Source organism: Phocoena sinus, chromosome 7 (genome assembly GCF_008692025.1).
Source record: "Phocoena sinus isolate mPhoSin1 chromosome 7, mPhoSin1.pri, whole genome shotgun sequence".
Classification (NCBI taxonomy): domain Eukaryota; kingdom Metazoa; phylum Chordata; class Mammalia; order Artiodactyla; family Phocoenidae; genus Phocoena; species Phocoena sinus.
The window spans coordinates 110,533,157-110,538,487 of record NC_045769.1 but is presented as its reverse complement, the minus strand read 5'-3'; the positions used below and the strand labels follow the sequence as shown (position 1 = coordinate 110,538,487).

General features: G+C 53.5%; 1 pseudogene; it reads left to right on the top strand.

Annotated features, from left to right (window-relative positions):
* Positions 1 to 457: 457 nt before the first annotated feature.
* Positions 458 to 602, top strand: LOC116757226 (annotated as a pseudogene).
* The last annotated feature ends 4,729 nt before the right edge of the window (positions 603 to 5,331 follow it).

The following is a 5,331-nucleotide window of genomic DNA, read 5'->3' as shown; positions in this document are numbered from 1 at the left end:
CAAAATGGAATATATGATACGTTAGAGGAAATTTGAAAACGCAGAAAAGTATAAAGAAGAAAATATAAATCACACAAAATTCCTCTATTAAAAAACAACCAGTATTACAATTTTGGTGCATTTTCTTGCTTTTCTCAAGTCCACTGACATTATAACCTGTAGGAGTGGTTGTAAGACTTCAAGTGGGAAGAAGGGGGGTGGGGTAGGACAGAGCTGAGTCCTGCTGGTTAATGGTGTTGACACTTTCTGGAAGCTCAGCCCCCATTTCCTCATCTGCAACCCCCATGGGCTTTGATAAACACACAGATGTGAGTGAAAGCAATTTTTATGAAAGTTTGCTAGTTACTCTCCTTGATGGCAGGGACCATGTTTTCATGCCCTTTTATGTGCCCAGAATTTAGAAGACTGCCTGGCCTGTGGAAGCCTTCTATATCATTTTATTTTTTAAATGATGATGAACACTTCTCTGCTTTTTGGCTAAGATCAAGTATAGTATCCGTTCCTATCAGTTTAAAATGGTGATAGTGATGAAGTCTTTTCACTACACTGGTGTCCAAACATTTTACCAAATTTTATTATACAAATGTTCACGTTCACACTTTTTTAACAGTGTGTCATGTATTTTAAAGAAATCTTATGTGGAACCCAATATCTGATAGCATTTACAGAAGCAAAGTAGCCCCCGTTAAGGGGAAGGGTATAAGAGCCCACCCTACACCCTCTTGCCCCCAAGGTATTCCCCACAGGATCTGCATGGAAGTTTAGGTCACGATTTGAAAAATAGTTTCAGAAACAGTTTGCAAACCACTCTTTTAATTATTTGATGGCAGAAATGGGGCTCTGAGACACAGCAAAGTAAAGGAGGTTTCAGCCTCTCCCAGAACCCCATTCAATGGCCACTCAGTTCTTTCCCTCATTCCAGCTTCCACAAGAGAAAAGGAGCCACAGCAAGCAGTATTGCAGGGACAGCAGCTGGCATTCACCGGCCTGAGCTGAGGCCCTAACCCTACCTAACCCTCAAGGCACCCTAAAAGTCCAATACCATCTGTACGTCCATCTTGCAGATTAAAAAAGAATGAAAGCTTAGGGAGGTTAACTAACGTGCCTCAGATCAATAACTACTGAGTGAAGGATTCAGAATTGTACCCAAACCAAAGTCCATGTTTGTGGCCACTCGTACTGGAACACGCTGGGGGCATTCAGAAAGAGGCACAGCAGAAACACCCAGACGGGAGGAAGGGGCAAGCATGCTAAGGCTGGGGTGCCCAGTGCCAACCCCCTCCCCATGCTCCCACCCCCACCCCCCTTTGACAAGGCCTTTGGTGGCTGGATACCAAAACTCCTCCCTTCTCCCTGGATGGGAAGCCGGGGGTGGTAACCCAGGTAGCGCAGTGTGGAGGATGGAGTTGCCTGGGCTCTAATGCAGAGAAGTGGGGGGAACACTGATGTCCCCATATGTGGCCCAGGCCTGATCACCAGCCCAGAGTACATGCAGGACCCCAGTGAGGGGGCTGGGCTGGGAACCCTGGCCCCAAGAGCAGGGCCTCCACCACATCCCTGAGAGCAGAGAATCAACCCAGCAGGGTTGGGGGCTGGGGGCGGGAGTCCTGTCTAGAGAGTCAGCCAAGTCCGCACTGCAGGATGACAACCATTTCCGTGGACGTCCTAGGGCTGCCTGGCTTTGCCAGGTACACCCCACTTCCCTCCTCCCATCCCCCTCCCAAGTGTCTGGGTGGAATCCTTGCTCTTTTGATGCACTTCCTGATGTGTTTTTTAAATGGTGCCTACTAAGTCCCTGGCACCCTGCTAGGGGCTGGGTTGCCATCAGACACCCAAGTGGAGAGACAGACAAAGGACAGAAGCGGCACAGGTGGGGACAGGGCCCGGAGCTGACCAGGACTCTGCGTGCTGGGGGGAAGCTCAGTGCGGGCCGGGAACATGAGACACACACAGACAGACCCCAGAGGCCTCTGCAGCCCCTGCCCTCGGCTCTGCCAGGCCTAGCTGGGAAGCCACAGGGCCCTCTGTGTGCCAAGGGGCCAGCAGCCTCCAGGGATGAGCTGAGGACCCCCTGGGGTGAGTCCAGGAGAAGGGTTGAGTGGGATCCCTTAGCGTCCCAGGTCATCTGGGGTGGGGTGGAGCGGGTCCAGCCCCAAGGAGAGAGGGTCAGAGAGGATCGACAAGTCCAGGGCCCTGGTGGGGGACCCTGGAGCCAGGGTATTTGGAGCTTTCCCTAGCCTGGGGCAGTGTACTGGCCTCTTGTCCAGACCTCCCAAAGGAGTCAGTCCTCATGCTTCAGAGATATCTCCTGAGCTCAGAATGAAGCCTGCACCACGTGAAAGGCTGCCAGTACCCTCATGACCCCACCCTTGCCTTTTTTGGATTTAGAGGCCCAGCACACTCTGATAACGTGGGGTTGCTGCCCACCCAAAACAGACCTGCAAATGTGCTTGCCCTTCCCCCATGCAACTGGTGTCCTTCCTTCCCTGGCAGAGGGGACATCTTGGGGACAGGAGTGTGCCGTGAGAGCTCATTCAGAGCTCAGCCTGGGCTCAGCCCCTTGAGGAACAGGAAGGAAAAGGGGGGCTGGGCCAGGGAGCGAGCAACACTTGTTCCACGTACATCACCCTTTCTGCGGGGCCCCTGGCCCTTCACGGTGTCCTCTCCACCTGGTGAGCTCTGGGAGCTTCGTGAGATGCGGTGTGACAGTCCCTCCCCGACCGGCGTCCAGACAACGTGGAATTAACTCATACAAAGGTCTACTCTGCACCCAAGCTGGCACCAGACACTTCTAAACGCTCAGCCAGCCTCTGCCCAAGGCCAGAGCGGCCTCTCCTCAGGCTAGTCTAGGATCCTGCAGACGCAGAGTTAAGACCCCAGGCTGGACTCCCCAAGGCTCTTCTACCTGGGGGCAAACACTCAAGGCAGTTGATGTCTCCTGACTGGGTGGGGCTGGGATGATGGCTAGGGTACACCCCTTCTCCCCTTTGGGCACCTCCACAGTGCAGTCCTTTGTCAAGACAACAGCTACAGGAAAAGAATAATAGTCCTGTCGTCAGCAATGAGGCTGAGCATTCCACATAGACACATAAAACAATTTGCAAGATCTGGTTTGGGTTCCCTCTAACATATATGTCAATGGAAATCGCCAACTCTGTTTTCAGGAAACCCCATAACCTGTCACGTGTATTGAGCGTGATCAAGAAAGACATCTTCCTTCCGCCTTCTGTCACTACATCGTTAATCTCCCTTAACAGCCTGGAGGCGGGGGAGCACGTCTGTGGGCAGTGTGACTGCCCCTCCACGGGTCCTCTCAGCCACAGCCCTCCACTGATAGACGTTGCCCCCAGAATGAGGCACTCAGCTGCCCAGAGCGAGCTGCACGAATCAGGAACCATCTGACATCTCGAGGTCAGCTCAACGGAAAAATCATCATGACTATCTCGAGGTGACAGATCTTCCCATGACGCCACAGGTGCTTTCCAGCCATGGTGCCGCCTGTACAGTCCCAGGTTCTGGTGGGACTGAAGGTGGGAAACAGACAGAAGGGAGAGAACAGAGCAAGAGGCAGTGAAGCCAAGACTGAGGGGGCTCCACAATCTCTCCCAGACGTCGCTCTGCTGTGACGCACAGATGCTCGGAGCTGGAAGGAAACTCAGAGATAGTTTGCTTCAGTCGTTTGTTTCATTTTCTCAGAGAAAACTGAGACCAGAAGGGGAACAACCTTACTGGTTCACCAGGTGACAGCCCTGGGAGGGGAATTCAGAACCCTCGCCAGCACCTCCTCGGATGGACAGAGGCAGAACTCCAGTTCTCCGCCCAGGGGCAGGTGCAGATACTCAGTAAGCATGATAGGTGGGCAAGACCCCGTGGAGGTGGCCCTCTGCCAGATCGCAGATGAGAAACAGAGAATCACACAAACCATTATTTAATATGAATTGTGGTTGAAAGCTCATGGGGCTAAAAGACCTTACAACCAGCGAGTCTAACCTAGTCTGGGCCTGGCAGGCAGGGGGGACTTGCCTAAGGAGGTGTCATTGAACCTGAGACTGGAAGGTTAGCCAGACAAAAGGTGGGCAGAGACCCAGGAAGAGGGTGTCTCCCTCCCCCCGCCCCCTCCCTCTCCCTCCTCCTCCAAGAAAGCTGTTGCTCCAACCCAGCTGGCCACACTGCCGGCCTTCGTGCCCAATACAGGAATCACTGTCCCACTCCCAGGCCTCCTGCAGTCACATCTCTCGCCTTCCTCCCATCCAACGCTTCAGGTCCTGCGCTCCCCCTAGGACCCCAGCCTCCCCCAAACCCGTCGCCGCGAGTGTGCTGTGGGCTCCATCTCCAACAGCGCCAATCACACGGCTGGACATACGATGGACTTTCAGCAACGAATGAATGAATGGAGTAGTGGGCCCATAAATGGGGCAGGATACAGGGCCAAGAAAAGTCTGAGATGTCTGTTCTTGTGCAGCAAGCAGCCCAGAGCAGCGGGTATGCTGGTGAGGCCTGAACAACAGCCCAGGTTCCTCTCCACAACAGAGCCCTTTTAAAGCCTGTTCCCTCAAGGTGCTTCCCTGCTTAGTGGTCCAAAGCACAGCCTTACGGAAACTCCCTTACGTCTCGGCCTGATAGGGCTGGCGCCAGGCGGACGGGAAACAGCCATCTCGTCCAGATATGGTCTCCCCCATCTGCTGTCCCGACAGACTCCCAGGAGTAAGGGCTGCAGGGAAGTCAGTAGACAAATATCCTGGATGACAAGACACGTTGCCAGGACCTCTGATGCAGCCTGTGACCTGCCCACCCACGTGGGTGGAGAGGAAAGCCGATAGATCAGCACAAACCGATCACTTGAGCTTGGTGGTCTACACATGGGAGGAGGTGCCGGTGAGACGGAATTTTAAAGCCCAAACAGCTTCTTCTACATCTAAGAGTAGAGACAAGTCACCTTGCAGTCCATTTTTGTTTTCTTGGAAACCACAGGAGGGGTCCCTCTCCAATTACGACATCAGTGAAGAATGCTTGCTCCAGAAAAAGCTATAAGAGGACCTTTAGTTTTCTCTGTTGTACAATCTCCAGTGAAGAACCCTGGGGCCCTCTTGAAGAGAAAACACTGCAGTGCAGCCTGAGTGGGTCCCGGGGCAAGGCCCGCACTGTAGCAGTGGACCAGATCCACCAAGCTATGCGAGGCTTGTGCGTAACAGTGACACCACGTGGCAGCACCAGAAACCACAGTACCTCTGGCACGATTGGTTCCCCAGCTCTCTCTCTCCCTGGGTGTCTGGAAGCAGGACCAGCTCCAGAGATCAGGGACAGATCAAGGAGTTTCTGCCTTTCCTACTA